Source organism: Protopterus annectens, chromosome 1.part0 (genome assembly GCF_019279795.1).
Source record: "Protopterus annectens isolate FY-2018-M chromosome 1.part0, PAN1.0, whole genome shotgun sequence".
Classification (NCBI taxonomy): Eukaryota; Metazoa; Chordata; order Ceratodontiformes; family Protopteridae; genus Protopterus; species Protopterus annectens.
In genome coordinates, this window is record NC_056725.1 from 1208432388 (window position 1) to 1208450858 (window position 18471).

General features: G+C 37.7%; 1 protein-coding gene across 1 annotated transcript in view; it reads right to left on the bottom strand.

The window, feature by feature from the left end:
- The window catches only part of GPR63 (G protein-coupled receptor 63), a 433154-nt gene that overhangs the window by 171466 nt on the left and 243217 nt on the right, over window positions 1-18471 (bottom strand). The gene's annotated exons all lie outside the window — the stretch shown is intronic.

Below are 18471 nucleotides of genomic sequence, written 5' to 3' on the forward strand. Positions count from 1 at the left end.
AGCAAGAAAATGCGCATATAGGCAGTATCAAAATAAGTTTAATGACATTGTGGGAGGACTGGATGAACAAGAACCACACTGATTTTTTGTTAAACAAAATAAGTGCCTCCTAAATAAGGTGCTTAATATTCAAACCATCTCATTAATATGCATATTCATGGTTCTGTTAGTTTTCTGTCTTTTTCTAAGACTAAGCTTAACCTTCCTCGACTGTTTAAGCAATAAAAGTCAGTTTAGAGTGCCTTAAAAGACTTGGATAAAAAAAAAAGTTGTGGGATCACTCTGACTTTTCACTGCACAAAAACAGAAGCTTCCAGGACTAAGTTTCATATTTGGTGGACAGTTGAATAGAAAGAGTAAACAGAAAATACTTTAAATATTCTTTTATTGAAACAAAGTCCATCAAATGTCATAAAATATCTCTAGAATTACTTATGTACTTGTAGAGATACGTTCTTCACTGGAAGAGTGAACATTGCATAGTCTGAGGTGGCAGAAACTTATGTGAGGTTATAAATGCTGAGCACATTTTTTTCTCTTGCTGTTGAAACAAGACATGCACATTAATAATCTCATAATAATTGCAGAATAATATGAATTATAATGGCTAAAGAAGTATCTAAGTGATGTTTTAAGATGTATACATTATTACACATGTGCAAATAACATTTATTTTTTAATTTTGACTCAGTATGTGTATTTTTACACATAATTATTCACTTCTTGTTAGTATTCCATGAAAAATTCTATGTTTTAGTCTCATTTTACAAACTCTGTATTATATATATAGTTGCCACTAGTCAGACATTTTATTGACAAATAGGGAAGCCTTACTTACATTTTATGTGTGGTGATAGAACAGTATTTCTTTTAAGTGGCAACCTTGGAGGTGTGAAATGTGACCATTAGCAGATGCTCGTGCTGATCAAAATATTCTTACATTTCTACTGGTTCCAAAGGCAGCAGTCTTAGTATTTTAGTTCCAGGTTACTTGTTTAGGCACTGCATTTTAATACTGAAATAAATTACTCTTCTTTAGCTGTACAATACTGATGGTGCATATTTGTTAAAGTGATATATGATATGTATATGATTTAAATATTCAAATAGGGTTATTAATATAATGTGACTAAACTCTCTCGCATATTACAGTGACTATTATAGAATATGGAACTTGAACAGTCTTAGGAAAGTTAATAATGTGTCTGCAAGGGAGAGTTTGAAGTCTTCTGGTCCAGGGTTTGATTCTCTCAGCCTTTATTTGTCTACTGTGTCACTATGAGCAGGTTATTTAACCAGACAGTGCTATGGGGCTTTTGGGAAACTGGGAATATCTCTCTGACTGCATACCTGTTAACTGTACATAAATCTAAAGCTATATTTAAATGGATACATATTATTTGCCAAAATAAAGGAAATTTAATTAAAACTGTTTTTTCACCACTATAATTTAGATAGTGTATTTAGAACAGACTTATAAATTGCCTATATAAAGCCTGCATTTGACTTTACATATTATATACATATCGTGCATATATCTACACACACAAATCTTTACATTATATGAAAGCCTTGGCTTTGTAGACCACCTCTGCTGCAGGGGTGACGTCCACTATTAGAATCCCCCCTCGGTATCGGAGGGGGGGGGGTTATCACCAGAACTGTCAGGAACAAAACCTTAGGATTTGCAGAACCACAATTTCTTCCCTTCTTTCTAGTTTCTACAGAAGGTCCTTTGGACGTAGAAAGCTGTATCCCTATGGCAGACATGTTCCCATCTTGTTCATTTCTGGACATAGTCTCTGTAACCTTTGGCACAAAAAGTGTTGAGCCATCATACTGAGCACTGATAAAGGATATTTTAAAGTGCTCCTCAAAGTCACACAGGTTCATGCAGGCATGTCTTAACAGTTATGCCAGTGCCCGGAGTTCCTGACATACCTTCTGTCACACTGTAAATGAGACACACAGACTCATTCAAAAGGGAATGAAAGGTGGCCATCTGCAAGTTGACAGACAACTTCTCCTCAGCAGACAGGAACACAGAGAGAAATATTTGACAAGTTTCTTGGTCACATCTCTCTGGAAGCATGTGACACGAGCCAAATAGTTCAATGTCTTAAGCACAAAGGTTGCTGAAGCATAAACTTGCTTTCCAAATCTGTTCAGCACCAGAGACTCCCTACAGAGGGGTGGACAGTGGAGCTATCCTCTGCAAGCTTCTTTTTGATGGCAGCCACCACAATGGAATCAATGTCAGGACCCTTACTCCAATAAGGTCAAACCTTTGGAGAGATCAAAAATTTATCAGGTTATTTTGGAATTGGCTAGGCCACATCAGGTTCTTTCCATGTCTGCTCAGAGATCAGGTCAACTATCTCATCCTTGAGAGAGTAACCATCCAAGAGGTAAATGGGCCAGCTCCAAAACCTTCAAGAAATACTGACTCCTCCAGGGAAAGAGCTACAGAGTGCCATGCTCCTTTCTGTCTAATAAGTTCCAGGACTTCTCCAAACAAGATGTCATCAACAGGGGATCCAGGGGAAACCTCTCCCCTCATCAATGTCAATATCTTTAGTTAAGGACTCCTGGGAGGAGTCAACATGCCTCCTTTTGCAAGAATGTTTCCAATTAACCTCCCCAGTGGGGTGATCTGGGGTGTACTTGGAAGCTGCACGGGAGTCTTTAATGCGGACAGTCTCAAGGCTACAATAGGCTGGCGGTCCTGACAGGATAGGATCAGGACCAGGGAACTTCTTTGGGAGAGTGACGGATCTGACTGGGAAGGGGAAGTCTGCTCCCTAAACTAAGACAGCATTCTCTCAAACTTTGAAAGCTCAACTAAAGCAAACAGTGCAGCAACCATAAAAGTTCAACTAGAAAAGAAAAAGCAGCAAATGCACTGTGTGCAAAATTCCGTCTCTGTGTCTTGGGAATTCACCTCTATTCAACGCTCATAACAGTCCACAACACCTTCAATGAAACCAAGTAGAAGTGAACAAAAGTTTATTGTAATGCCAACAAACAAAGAATGGTTAAGCGCTTTCACTTGAATAAAACAAGCTTCCTCAGAACACCATAGCTTGCATCACAGTTGTTTAAATAACATTTTTGGCGCCAAAATTCAGTTTGAAATTTTAAAGCCATACACACATCCTGTAACCATTGTTCTCTGTTCATAAAATATTAAATAATATTCATGTTATTTCTAAAAGCAATGTTACATATAATATGTGTTGATAAAGTGAACAAGTTAAAAAACTGAAAAAATGTTAATAAAAACATTTACATTTAGATCATATCAAAACATGTTTAAAAACATATAACAATGTACCTAATAGATAGTTCATTTTAAGACCAATAGTGGTTTGACAGATACAGTGTCATTTAAACCTGGTATAGTGGAAGCATCCGTATATATTTGCCACCAAAATTCTTTATATAATAATAAATTATTAAAGTCACCCCCTCTATTATTGGTGTGCACAATGTCCACTATACCAAAATTAAAATAATGTTTGTCACCATATTGTTTAATATGTTTATACAAAGCATTTTTTTCATCCTTCCTTCTGATGCTATAAAGGTGAGAGTATATACGTTTATTTAAACTCGTTCGAGTCTTACCTATATAGAATCCTGAACATGTTCTACAGATGGCAATATACACCACCATTTTAGTTGTACAGTTGCCCCCACAGAATTTAATTCGTGTGTTTGTAATTATCCAATTTCACACTGTCTCCCTGAAATATAGTGTGACATTGTTTACATGCCCCACATTTTGCAGTTTTCATGTATTCTGTCTTCTTAATAAAGATACCCGTCTCTAAAATAGATTTTATGTTGGCCCCTACCTTATAAACAAACCTTGGGCATTCACCTAATGTGGGTGCTATATCTTGATCAGCAGATATTATATGCCAGTTGTTCATTAAAATCTTCTTAACTTTACCTGAATATATGCCAAATTCCAAAATGCAAGATTTACCAAAAATGCAAGTTTCAGACTTCATATCATGCAATATATCCACAGTCGAAACAATAGCTGTCCTATATTTTTCACCCAACAAAGGCTTGTACTGGTTACCCCATTTCCTCACAACATAATTACTTACATTTTCCATAACTCTAATGTCATAGCCTCTGTCCTTAAATAAGGACGTTATAAATTTCACCTCATCCAACATGTCCTCATACCGTGAGGTCATCCTAACTGCTCTAATAAGCTGACCCTTATATATATTCGTGAATTGTTTCTTCGGATGGTAGCTAGAATATTCCAAATAACTATTCGAAAAAGTGTTCTTTCTATAAATTTTGGATTTAAACTCATCCCCTGTTTTTGACACAAATGTGTCTAAATAAGCCACACCTTCGTGACTGCTAGAGGAGGTAAATTTTAAAAAATTACTGCTGCTATTGATGTATTGTAAAAATAATGCTAGCTGTTGTTCTCCACCATCCCAAATCAAATATATATCATCAAGGTATCTGACGTAATATTTTATGTATGTCATAAAGTGACTATCTAAAATAGTCCTCTCTTCCCATTCAAGCATGACCAAGTTGGCGTATATGGGAGCACAAGCTGCTCCCATAGCTACGCCTTTGGTCTGCTTGTAATATTCTCCCTCAAATATAATGTAATTATGTTCGAGAACCAGGGACAACATATCCGTGAGAAGACAGATGGTGTCCCATTGGATATCTGTATGTTTTCTTATACTCGTTGCAAAAGCTGATAGACCATCTTCTTTTGGTATATAAGAAAATAAATCTATGACATCAATAGTCACAAATATCAGATCTGAACTGGGTAGGTAAATAGGATACTGTTTCAGAAAATCCCATGAATCCTTGGCTATATGTGGAATAGTGGCATATATATGTTTCAAGTAGGTATCAATAACCTTACCTATATTAAACGTCTTAGACCTACTCCCTGATATAATGGGTCTAAAGGGCGGTTCATCTATATTCTTGTGAATTTTAGGAATACCCACTATAGAAGCTAATACAGGATGTTCAACCTTAATATAAGTATAGATGTCATTATTGATCCTGTTATCTAGTAAGTATTCTTCAATACATGTGTCTATTTTTCTATACCCTATGTTGATCTCATTCAAGGACAACATAGAATAATTTCCAGAATTGTGTAGTATTTCATGTATCTTACAAGTGTATAAAAAACTGTCATAGATGACTGCGCCCCCCCCCATCTGGTTTCATGATTCTGATGTTACTAGCACATCTTAATTCCTGTAGTACCCTGCTCTCTTTTTTTGTTAAATTGGAACTGATCTGATGTCCATCGATTTGTCTATCCAACTTGTAAATCTGTTTAGTCACTACTTTATCAAAGATAGAAATGGTGGGGTGCATGGGGGGTATACATGTACTTTTCTTTTTGACTACTGGAATGAACGGCTCTGCATGAGAAATGTCACCCACTGTTTTTTTATCTTTAAATAAAATAGCCAGGTTAAGCTTTCTCACATATCTTTTTATTTCACAAATACAGTCCACTAGATTGAATCTTTTAGTGGGAATAAATTTAATCCCCTTAGATAGTAAATCACAGTGTCCAGTATTTAAAATATAGTTAGTGTAGTTGTATATATTAAAGTTCCTATAGGTGTAAGTGACACCATCCTGTAGGATGCCTACATTATTATTACTGGACTCACCTATTGTCTCAGTAACAACTGAACCAGAATTTAACGTGTGGTCCTTGGATATGGATGATAGTGAGGATCTCTTCTGTAACCCCTCGTCCACTTTCTCTCCCTCCCCTTGTGTTATCCGTATAAAAAATCAGAGTTAGCATTTCCATCAGAACTATATTCTTTGTATGTATTTACAATTCCTGTCTTTTGGTCCCCCCTCACATACTTAGGGTACTTACTGTGATCTTTTTCCCATAAATATGCTGTGCCTCTTTTGTATTGGTCCAAGTCCCTATATAGTTTTTTCATCTTACGTTCATATATTTTTGAAATATTAGATTCAGCATAGGAGAATTGTTTGACGTACAAATTCTCCCACTGAGAAAAAAGTAAGTCATTTTTAATCAAAGTATTTAATTCTTCCACCTCCTTAATTAAATAAACCAGCTTCTCGTCATTAAATTTCATCAACACAGACATATACTTAAAACCACATTGGTCAAATAAACTATTAAAATCTGACTTAACATTTTCAGTAATATTCACACCCATAGGTAATTTAAAAAATCTGAGTCCCATCGGGACTACCTTTAACTCTATACATCTGGAAAGATAGGCATTGTCCAGTTTAATACTGTTTATTAGAACCAGCTTTTTACCCAAATCATATATGAAATCCTTTAAGGTACTTTTAGACTTCTCCTTTGAAGTGTGTCTTTTGTCACTGATCTCTGCAGTCGGATCAGTATCAAAATAACAGTTCTTTTCAATAAATGTTTTAAACAGGTCTGAATTTATATGTTTCAAATGTTTACTTTTGCTGTGCCTACTAACATCAATATTATCCATCATACCATTGCCAACAGTGTCAATATTAGTGTCCATACCCTTTGCTGTAGTACCATCTGTATCCAAACCCTTTGCTGTAGTACCATAAGTGAAATGTGACTTCATTCTTTTAGGCTTAGTGCCTATACGATACGCTTCTTCATTAACATCACCAAATGAGAAATCAAATGTGAAGTCAGGAGTACCAATTTTACTACTACTCCTTTGAGAGCCTGCTAAAGAAACAGGAGGTATAGCCAAAGAAATAATGTTTGTACTCCCAGTGTTTGCCATAACAGTACTTTTACAGGAACCCTGTCCATTAGCAATGGTTGTTGAATATGTCGACAAATTAGACAGTCTTAAAACATCTTCACAGTTAGTATTCCCTCGACCAGTATCAGTAATACAATTCTTGTTGTCACGGCTATGTTCTACCTCTGAACTGTGGCAGTTATTTTTCCCTTTGTAAATATCTAAGAAGGAGCTGCTTAGTTGATTAAGTAGGGTAGTAGGCTTGCTTACCTCTCCCCTCAGTTCAGTCAATTCAGCTTTCACCGACTGATAATCCTGGTGTGCAGTCAATTCAGCTTTCACCGACTGAAAATCCTGGTGTACAGGACTGTGTAATGAATCCAATGAGGTTTCCCGATCAGACTCCGTGAGACCCAACTCAGAACACAACTGAAGCAAACAGTGCAGCAACCATAAAAGTTCAACTAGAAAAGAAAAAGCAGCAAATGCACTGTGTGCAAAATTCTGTCTCTGTGTCTTGGGAATTCACCTCTATCCACCGCTCATAACAGTCCACAACACCTTCAATGAAATGAGCAGGGTACTACAGGAATTAAGATGTGCTAGTAACATCAGAATCATGAAACCAGATGGGGGGGGGGGGCGCAGTCATCTATGACAGTTTTTTATACACTTGTAAGATACATGAAATACTACACAATTCTGGAAATTACTCTATGTTGTCCTTGAATGAGATCAACATAGGGTATATAAAAATAGACACATGTATTGAAGAATACTTACTAGATAACAGGATCAATAATGACATCTACACTTATATTAAGGTTGAATATCCTGTATTAGCTTCTATAGTGGGTATTCCTAAAATTCACAAGAATATAGATGAACCGCCCTTTAGACCCATTATATCAGGGAGTAGGTCTAAGACATTTAATATAGGTAAGGTTATTGATACCTACTTGAAACATATATATGCCACTATTCCACATATAGCTAAGGACTCATGGGATTTTCTGAAACAGTATCCTATTTACCTATCCAGTTCAGATCTGATATTTGTGACTATTGATGTCATAGATTTATTTTCTTGTATACCAAAAGAAGATGGTCTATCAGCTTTTGCTACGAGTATAAGAAAACATACAGATATCCAATGGGACACCATCTGTCTTCTCACGGATATGTTGTCCCTGGTTCTCGAACATAATTACATTATATTTGAGGGAGAATATTACAAGCAGACCAAAGGCGTAGCTATGGGAGCAGCTTGTGCTCCCATATACGCCAACTTGGTCATGCTTGAATGGGAAGAGAGGACTATTTTAGATCGTCACTTTATGACATACATAAAATATTACGTCAGATACCTTGATGATATATATCTGATTTGGGATGGTGGAGAACAACAGCTAGCATTATTTTTACAATACATCAATAGTAGCAGTAATTTTTTTAAATTTACCTCCTCTAGCAGTCACGAAGGTGTGGCTTATTTAGACACATTTGTGTCAAAAACAGGGGATGAGTTTAAATCCAAAATTTATAGAAAGAACACTTTTTCGAATAGTTATTTGGAATATTCTAGCTACCATCCGAAGAAACAATTCACGAATATATATAAGGGTCAGCTTATTAGAGCAGTTAGGATGGCCTCACGGTATGAGGACATGTTGGATGAGGTGAAATTTATAACGTCCTTATTTACGGACAGAGGCTATGACGTTAGAGTTATGGAAAATGTAAGTAATTATGTTGTGAGGAAATGGGGTAACCAGTACAAGCCTTTGTTGGGTGAAAAATATAGGACAGCTATTGTTTCGACTGTGGATATATTGCATGATATGAAGTCTGAAACTTGCATTTTTGGTAAATCTTGCATTTTGGAATTTGGCATATATTCAGGTAAAGTTAAGAAGATTTTAATGAACAACTGGCATATAATATCTGATGATCAAGATATAGCACCCACATTAGGTGAATGCCCAAGGTTTGTTTATAAGGTAGGGGCCAACATAAAATCTATTTTAGAGAAGAGTATCTTTATTAAGAAGACAGAATACATGAAAACTGCAAAATGTGGGGCATGTAAACAATGTCACACTATATTTCAGGGAGACAGTGTGAAATTGGATAATTACAGACACACTAGAATTAAATTCTGTGGGGGCAACTGTACAACTAAAATGGTGGTGTATATTGCCATCTGTAGAACATGTTCAGGATTCTATATAGGTAGGACTCAAAGGAGTTTAAATAAATGTATATACTCTCACCTTTATAGCATCAGAAGGAAGGATGAAAAAAATGCTTTGTATAAACATATTAAACAATATGGTGACAAACATTATTTTAATTTTGGTATAGTGGACATTGTGCACACCAATAATAGAGGGGGTGACTTTAATAATTTATTATTATATAAAGAATTTTGGTGGCAAATATATATGGATGCTTCCACTATACCAGGTTTAAATGACACTGTATCTGTCAAACCACTATTGGTCTTAAAATGAACTATTAGGTACATTGTTATATGTTTTTAAACATGTTTTGATATGATCTAAATGTAAATGTTTTTGTTAACATTTTTTCAGTTTTTTAACTTGTTCACTTTATCAACACATATTATATGTAACATTGCTTTTAGAAATAACATGAATATTATTTAATATTTTATGAATAGAGAACAATGGTTACAGGATGTGTGTATAGCTTTAAAATTTCAAACTGAATTTTGGCACCAAAAATGTTATTTAAACAACTGTGATGCAAGCTATGGTGTTCTGAGGAAGCTTGTTTTATTCAAGTGAAAGCGCTTAACCATTCTTTGTTTGTTGGCATTACAATAAACTTTTGTTCACTTCTACTTGGTTTCATTGAAGGTGTTGTGGACTGTTATGAGCGTTGAATAGAGGTGAATTCCCAAGACACAGAGACGGAATTTTGCACACAGTGCATTTGCTGCTTTTTCTTTTCTAGTTAAACTTTGAAAGCTGAAGTTGAAACAAGACCAATGACCCCTCCTAGCTGTAGCACCTAACATGGATTGATCACAAAGACCCATTCAATTCAGGTCAGAAGCCAACCCCAGGGCTAAGCTGTCCAGTGCCAAAGTGCCAGAGTCAGACCCTCAGGTGCAACACTGACACCTCGGTTCTGATATCCTTTAACGTCTGAGCCACTTGGCACCAATCGTATCAGAGATAATGGTCAGAGTCAACGTAGACCAGGTCTTCAAACCAAACACAGACAAATCCCGGGAAATGCCTGGATCCAACAGCTCTGAGTCTGAGGATCAGTTTGGGGAAGGAGTAATAATCTGATGAAGGGATGAACCAACATCAATGGTTTTGACTGTGGTTGGAACTGGGAAAAGCCCCTAACTGGATCTGAATTCTAAGGAATTTCTCATCATTCTACCCATGTTTGCTTCAGAAAGGCTCCTGGATGACTGCGCAGATCAGAGAGATGAAGCAGTGCAGGACAGTCTGGAAGAACAATGGGAAATTTTTTCTTGGAGGAACAGAGACAGCAGTGCAACTGAAACAGTTCTGGAGAGAAATGCTGCTCCAGTAAAGGAGCAGTGCCAGATCCAATGAAGATAGGATATGATGCTAATATCTGATCTGAGGTCTTGGGAATATTTGGGAGCCAGACCCAAGGAGGATGAATGATCTAGTGACTGCTTTTTAGACTCCTTGCATTCTTTGATCTCATCTTTACCCTTTTCTTTTGGCTCATCACCGCTCTTCTTACTCTTGGATTTTTCAGAGGCTTTTCTGGCAGAAGGGGAGACAGCAGAAGCAGCAAAGTGAGAAAGAGAAGCTTCTCCAGCTGAGGTAGGGAGTAGACTAGTGCTAACCAATTTATTTCTCCTTTCTACAAGTGTTCTGGAGCTATCAAGATGAGCAGCCCCTAAACAGTAAACACATATAGCATGTGCACCCGAGTCTGGAATATTATGGCCGTTGGCCACACATTTCTTAAATCCAGATGGCTTATCAGCCATGTCAAGCAGAAACTACACAAGGCATCAAGAACAGAAACAACTACAATAAAAGGTACAAACACAAACACACACACACACACACACACACACACACACACACACACACACACACACACACACACACACACACACACACACACAAACAGAACCACTAGACAGAAACTGTCTCAAAGTGCTATCAATCAGAAAATACTACCTGTAAGACATTAAACAAAAGGGGGAAAAGGAGTCCAAAAGGTGATGACAGAGTAAAGGGGAGGTAAGGGAGACAAAAAGATAAAATGACAAAGACAGAATAGGGTGAAAACTCACAATTAAAAAAATAGCTTTAAATCAGCTAAACCCAAGCTTGAGCAATGGAGATCATGTCTGTAGCAAACAAGATCTGGGGCAACTCTGTTGCTACAGGGGAATATGGAGGAGTCTGAGCTTTGAATCTGAAGTCCAAGAGTATTAGATGTCAGATCCTAGATGGCTCAGATAACCTATCCATTGAAGAATGGACAGACGAGATAACATCAGATCTTGCATGATACACTAACTCCAGCTGTGAAATAATCCAGTCGAGTAATAAAAAAAGAACTACAATGGGCATCTAACACTGGGTGGCAACAAAAGCCAGAAATAAATGATGGGGAAACCACACCAGGCTACACTATTCTCTGAAAGGGCAGCATAATAAAAGGACAGGCAGTGTTGCTACAATCAACTGTTAGCTCACCAATACAATCACCTGCAACTGCACAATAAATGTCTATAACTAAACACATCTTATCAATACAACTACAAGATTCAAATAAACTAGAAACAGACAATATATACTTGACTGGATTCTTATCTACAACCCACTCTATACAAGGTCCTTTGGATATTTACATAATACAATCAGTGAACATCTTCCACATGCAATAAGACTACTAAATACTAATAAAAAATATCTAATTTCAACATAACATTTCTTAATATATTGTATCACCATGCATTACTTTGTACAAAGAGAGTTCATTCAAACCAAGTCCCAGTCCCATGATTAAACTAATGAAACCTAACAACTCAATGCCCTAAGAGAGAAACCATGGAAAATTGGCTTAAAAATAAAACACAGCGAACCTATCTAAATGTCAGACACCTTAGACTCCTTACTACACAAAAGCTTAAATCAGACAAGCAATCCTATTATCAACTGCTCCAATACAAATATCAGAGAAATCCAAAGCACTTCTGGTCCTCCATTAATAAACTCCTTTATCCTGGTCAATACAACACACACTCACCCACAACAAACAGCAAGAAAGACAGCATCACTTCCCATTTTAATTCCTATTTTATACAGACTGTAACCCCCTCCCCACGACAATCCCACAAAAAACAGAAACTCAGCCAGGTCAATTTAGTTTCCAGGTTATCCCAACAGTAACTATCTACCACCTTAGCAGCAATTTACCTGCTCAGGGTCTGAAAATAGTAGCAGAGACCCTCACCACCCTGTCTCTATCTTAATAAACCATTCCATCTCAGAAAGCTATGTCCTAGCCCTGTAGAAAACTTCTTTCATTAAATGTCTACATAAACACGGAACATCCACTGAATTCACTAACTACAGACCTATAGGGGTCTATATCATATAATCTAACTGTGATAAGTCCGAACATCACAACATCGAACCGACAACTCCGAAAAGTAATTAGTCTGAACACTCAAAACTGCGAAAAATGGAACTCCGAAAAGCAACAGTTGGCCAGCTTTACACCCATACTATCAAATAACAACACACAAACACTTTTACACAATTACTACTGTGGGGGGGGGTCCCCCACAACCCCCTCCCCTACTTAAATATACCAACTCCAAGATCGCACCACAGTGGAGACTTCATGCATATGTACAGAAGGGCCAACCATAACCATTCAGAGTTCCGATCTTCGAAGTCTTGAGTGTTCAGACTAATTACGTTTCGGAGTATTCAGTTCAATGTTGTGGTGTTCACACTTCTCATAGCTTGACATTCTGATATAAACCCGACCTATAGCTATCTTAACACCTTTATCAAAAAATCCTAGAAAAATGTATTTCTTTACATCTCTTAAAATACCTCATTAATAATAACCTCCTCCCTGGCACCCAACATAATTTTCATCCCAAACATAGTACCACGACCATCCTTCTCAGTTTTAAAAAGCAGCATAAACCACATGAGAAATTCTGGCCACTTAGCATCATCTATTTTCCTTCACCTATAGAAAGTATTCAGCATAGTCTCACACAGAAATCTATTCAGAGAACTTTCCCTCACAGCCTTTCCATGGTTCCATAACTTTCTCAAAAAACGACAGCAGATGGTAAAATGGCTCCAAGGCTTTTCACCCTTTCTACCTCTTTTCCAGTGGAGTCCCACAGGGGTCAGTACTTGACCCCCCCCCTCTAATTCAATATTTTCATAAATAAACTTCATATAGCTTCCAAGCATGCAACCATGGTACAAGTATATGTACCACATACCACTCTCATTTGTACTACTAAAACCCTGTCAAAATTTAATGACCTCATCCAGGACTCCTACTCATCCACTGAAACATGCCTAAGAAAGTCCCATCTTCTTCTAAATCCTAAAACATACACACACAACAACAACAAAGCTAATGCTTTTCACCCCTAAAATAAGCTTTTAAAATACTCAGCTAAATTCACATCAGAACAGAAATAGTACAACACTCACAGCTACTGGGAGCCACAACAGTTGTACATATAAAATGTGATCCAAACATTCTCCAAGTTGTTATAAACACACCAGAAACCTGGTTTAATATACAGAAATAAACACCATCTCACTGACAGCACAAGAAAAAAATATGTCATCAACCTTTCTACCATCTCTCCTTCTGAATAACTATTCCGGCTAGGTCTACAGACTTTGGAACTACCTACCACTATAATTTAAACAAACAGCAAAACTAAAAGTTTTGAATACTCGTATCATCTTGAATAATACTTCAGTAACTCCAGGCTATGGTCCTGCTCAACCCCATGTTAATACCCTAACTGTAAGCACTAAAAACTACTATTTAATTTATTATTCACTATTCCACAACATCCTAATGCTACTACATGCAATTTTATGCCTCATAACCTTTGCTCTGTTTCAAAACACTGAACTCTCTCATAACATTTCCCACTCTTGAAAGTTTATCTTGGCACGAATCATTTAACCACATCTATGTACCAGCAGTGCTTTCAGAAAATCCACCTCAAGTTAATCTTTGGCATCAAATTAAAGGGCCCAGTTTTATTACTCAAAAATAACTGCTGTATTGTAATGTAACTTATGTTTATACAATGTATGTCAATATAGCTTTATCACAATACTACACAATCCGAATTATGTTCATGTACTTTATTGAATTGTTGTTTTAATCCTATGTCTCTGTACTGCAATCATTATCGCATGTATTTTTTATTCTCCGTATTAATATTGGACATTATATAATTTGTGTGTGGAGCTTTTCTCCCCAGGCCTCTACTGAAAAGGACTTTTGCCCAGTCGGACTTTACTGGTCAACACATGGAAATAAGCACATAAATAAATACAAACAACAGAGCATGTCCATATACATATCTGCAGTTACTTTAGTTTAATTTACCTATACACACACACAAACAGAGGTATAAATACAGACAGATATTATACAGACCTACACTTGTTTGTGTGACAACATAAATTCTGTACGACTGGCAGAGGTCATCGGAAATTTACATGACTAATAATTAATCATTTATTACTCATCTGTCATTCAAGCAGTGTTCAAGCGCTACCAGGTTAGCAAAGAATACATCGAAGAGAAACACATTTCACAGCAGAGTAAATTATTGAGTCCAGTATAGCCCCAGGTATGCCGTTTTGATATACGGCTTTTTAGTTTTAAAGTGATTTGGTCATAAAAAATTCCCTACCTTTGCAACACACCAGATTGCGTACGAAGTGCTGAACAATATTTTCACAGTATTGTGAAAGGTATCTGGCAGCTAATTTTGCTGGTAGAAAAGCTTTCCACTAGATGCTGCAATGCACCTACAGTCATGGCCAAGTCACTCTAAGCTCAGTACAGCAGCAGCATTTATCACAAAGCAAACTAGTCTACTGAGTACAAGTTCTGAGGTCTTCACTTTAAAAGGATCAACTGTTTAGGTTCACAGATTGTTACTAGGCTTGTAGTCCAGGGGACCTTTGAGGAGCCTAACCCAAATAACCAACTGCCCATAAGCACCATCTGGTTAGGTGACTTGCTCAAGGTCACACAGAAAGCAGATGAGGGCTGAGAGACTCTATCTGTACTCCAGTAACTACAGCTCACAGTCTTAACCCTTTGTGATCTTCTTCTTCTTTCGGCTTTTCCCGATTAGGGGTCGCCACAGCAGATCACCTGTCCGCTCATGATTGGCAGTGGAGTTTTACAGTGTCGAGTTGCCAGCCCGGTGCCCAACCTTCCACAGAAGGCACACACACATGCACTCACACTTAGGGCCAATTTAGTGTGTCCAGTCCACCTGCAGCATGTCTTTGGGATGTGGGAGGAAACCGGAGTACCCGGAGGAAACCCACGCGACCACAGGGAGGACATGCAGACTCAGCACAGAAGGCACCCCAGCCGAGGATCGAACCGGAGAACCTCTTGATGTGAGGCGACAATGCTAACCACTGCAACACTGTGGCTGCCCTAGTCTTAACCCTTTGTGATATTTCTGAATTCAAAACAATTAACATTTGTAGATTTCCACTTGTCTTGTCTGGTTAGATGCTGTGTCAGAGTAGTTCTTGTGACTGTCAACTGAGCTACGCATCAGTCTTTACTATGTATAATCAAAGGCCATCAAGTTCTAACCTAGTTTCTGACTCCTGGAATAAATCTGCATCAGCTATGCAGTGTAGCTCAGATGTACAAGATAAACTCTAAGTAAGGATTTAAAACACCTTGTTGGATTTATTATCTGAACATGTGAATATTCACAATTTCATTCAGTTCTATACCCAAACCATTTACTTACCTCCCCCATACCTCAGTTTAAAAAAGACTTTATAGTCTCCGTTAGTAATTAAACGTATTGTACTTACCATGACAATAGATTTGCACTACCATGGTTCATCATTCTCACCACTAGAACTGAAGTGCTGATTCTCAACCTGCTCTACATTGATTAAAATATTCCTAGGCATCATCTCTTGCTCTTTACCCATAATGGCTGTCAATCTGCTTTCATTCTACTGATTTGTAGCAGGCTGCTCACAAGCAGAATGTAATAACCACGCATGCATACGGCACACATAACTAGAAACCTCTTCTGCAAGGTCAAGGGAAGGATCATACAGGTCTAGCTTTACAGTAAGTACACAACTTTCAACTCTGGTTCATCCTCCCCAGCAGACTCTCCTGAGTGGCGTCATGACAGGATTCCCTGAGTAACTGTGGCTCCAAGGGAATTCTTGGAATGAAACAAGTCTACAGTGTAGCACCTTTGGGAAGCATTCAGTGAAGCCCCAGTTACAGTGGCACAAATATCATCCATAGAAGAATTCCTAAAAAAGTCTTGAGAAGTAGCAATGACTCTTGCAGAGTGAATACGGTTAATCTTAACCATCTGTCCTGCTTTCCTTAACAATATTTGATATAGTCAAATAACCTGGATAGCAGCATATAACATAAATGAAGAAGAATCTTTCTTGAAACATTTTGTCCTGCCCAGATAAAAATGAAACTATCTATGCACATCCATATAGTGTACCACTGGAATAATTAATAAAAATATTGGAAGATTTACAGATTGGTTTAAATTAGCTTCCTTAGCTACCCTGGACATGAAGGTTGGGTTTGTTTGCACTGTTACCCTGTCTTGGTAGAAGACCAGATATTGAGGTTTTATACACAAAGCTTGAAGTTTAGAAATTACGCTTTCCAAGGTAACCGCTTCCAAAATGAGAGTTTTCCCATGATGGTACTTTTAGCTTTGCCCTGGCTGGTGGTTTGAAGATACGAAACATAAGGTTTTTATTTCTAATAAAAATACAGGTGTCACAGAGAAGATGTGCTGATGCTGCAAAAAGACCCTTACCAAAGTGTCTCCCTCAGAAAAAGTTCAACTCTTCGACTTTATGCAACTCACCTACAAGTCACCAATAGTTGCTCCCAGTCAAATAATGCTAAACTAGCTTCTGATGAAAATATATTAGAGATTGGTGACTCACCTCTTAGGTTTACCTATTTTCCACTCACCAGGCTGGACAAGGATAGTGTTACTGTCAGCTGTCTCTAAGGTGCCAAAATTGCTGACATGACAAGGGCCCTCAGGATCTTTTTAATGAGACAAGTATGACTAAGACATGATGGTTGATGTGAGAGTGAATCATCTGGTGTGCAAATTCCTGAGGGATACACAGACATGTCAGAGCTCTCCAGGAATGTGACGGAAGCAGGTAAGACTTTGGTCTTGAGTAGAATCCCTCCTTTACCAAGAATGATGCATAAGAATAAAGAGAAGATAATTGGCTTTAAAAACTGGCTTAATAACTGTTATCATTCCAACAAGTCAATTATGTATCAGCCTGGGATGATATGACAGATACTTGTTACTACTTAAAACTACTTGGTTTGCAAGGGAATGTCCTGCATATCTCTTTCAAGTGTTTACACAAGGTAGCAAAAGCCCTTGCTGCCCCCAATAGTTCTATTTTTAGGCAAAGTTCATCTAACAGACATCCTAACTTAATTTCTGCAAACCTAATAAACTGCCTGATCGAGGCATTCCTTCATCTGGAATATGTCCACAAATATGAAGTTACAGAAAGTTGCTTGAATGTGAAGAAAGCACTCTCTCCATACATGGATTTTGTGCCAACCATTTCTCTATGGTTGGTGGAAACTGCTGTGGTGCTTCCATGTTTGACAAGGACATCTCATGCAGACTGATACACTGAGGCCAACATGTTAAGCTCCTAGAACTTCAGTTTGCCATGGACAAAATGAGCTACCACCTTACAGCATGCTACACAACCAATTCCACAGGCCAAGATGATCATGTTAGACTTCTGGAAGTTTTAGAAGAAATTCATGTAAGCAATAAATCCATAGTCCTAGGTGAATTCAACTACCCAGTTAGCACAGAGGATGTCTGCCAGTTAACACAGATGGTTATGATTAAACAATATTAACAAGTTGCATTCTGTTGTCCATGGTTTGATCCCCTCAGCCTTCATTTGTCTACTGTGGGACTTGGAGCAACTGAGAAAAATTGGGTTAGGCTCCTCGATAGTCTTCCGCTCACATGCCTAGTAAGTATCTGTGAACACAGCTATAGACTAAAGCACTTAACACCTCTAATACAGGGTATGCCCAGGGATTTCCCAATTTGATAAACAGGAACTCTCTGGACAAAGTAGAGAAACAATAAGAGGCCAAAATATTCTGGATCTGGTCCTCACTAATATTGCCTAAACATGTTTCACTCCCCTAGTCTCTCCTTTGGAGTAATCAGACCAGAAACTCAAAATATTTACTCTTAAAGCTACCACCCCCAATGTAACCAACGCTCTGTATTTAAGGGCTGCAAAAGGATGAACAGGCTCCCCATCCATGTGAAGCAGAGTTCCTCCCAAACCCAATTCAAGTGCAACCTGGACAATTGGATGGAGAACAGGAAATTCATCCCTGGTTTGGCAGT